We start from the raw sequence: 813 nt of genomic DNA, 5'->3' as shown, positions 1-813 counted from the left end.
GCACGCCCCTGCCGGGCGGGCTCCACGACTCGGGCCTGGGCAGTCTTGGAAGCCAGGGATCCGGGGGCAGGAGATCGAAGCCAGAGGCGAGGTGGTGGGGTCAGCGCCTTCAGCATCCAGAGGTTACGGCCCACGGGCTCGGTCCCTGGAAATCCCGCAGATTCTTTTGTGGTCGTTGTCAGATGACCGCGGCTAACCTGAGGTCCTTTGAGAAGTGTGCAAACCCTTCAGTACGAATGGGAGTCCTAGAAAAGTATATGTTTTTTGAACGCCATCTCTAACAAGGCTCTTTAGGGGGCGGGGGACATTTGGATTTGTAAAGTCTGTGTGTGTGTGTGTGTGTGTGTGTGTGTGTGTGTTGAAAAGACAAACTGCAGGCAGTTGAACAATGGGGGATGGATACTCTTCCTTTCTTTTTTGGAGTCCTTTCTGCTAGGCTCATTTAAAACCTACTCTGTGCACAGCAGGTGGGGAAGAACTGCTTGCGCTGCCGCAAGGGGGAGAGTAGAACCCCTTTACCCAAAGTGTTCATGTGGGATCCAGATGGCCGTGCTCCAGAAGTGGGAAGATGGGGAGGATGATTACACCGGAGAAGGGGTTCTCAGCCTTGGCATTACTGACATTTTGGGTCTGATCATTCTTGGTTTCGGCTGCCCTGTGCATTGTAGAATGTTGAATAGCATTCCTGGCCTCTACCCACTAGATGCGGACACCCCCCCTTGTGAATATAAAAAATGTCTCACGTTGCCAAAAATCTGTCTTTCTGTCTGTCTCTCTCTCTCTCTCTCTCTCTCTCTCTCTCTCTCTCTCACA

This window comes from Myotis brandtii, unplaced genomic scaffold (assembly GCF_000412655.1).
Source record: "Myotis brandtii unplaced genomic scaffold, ASM41265v1 scaffold321, whole genome shotgun sequence".
Taxonomy (NCBI): domain Eukaryota; kingdom Metazoa; phylum Chordata; class Mammalia; order Chiroptera; family Vespertilionidae; genus Myotis; species Myotis brandtii.
This window is presented reverse-complemented; position numbering follows the sequence as displayed.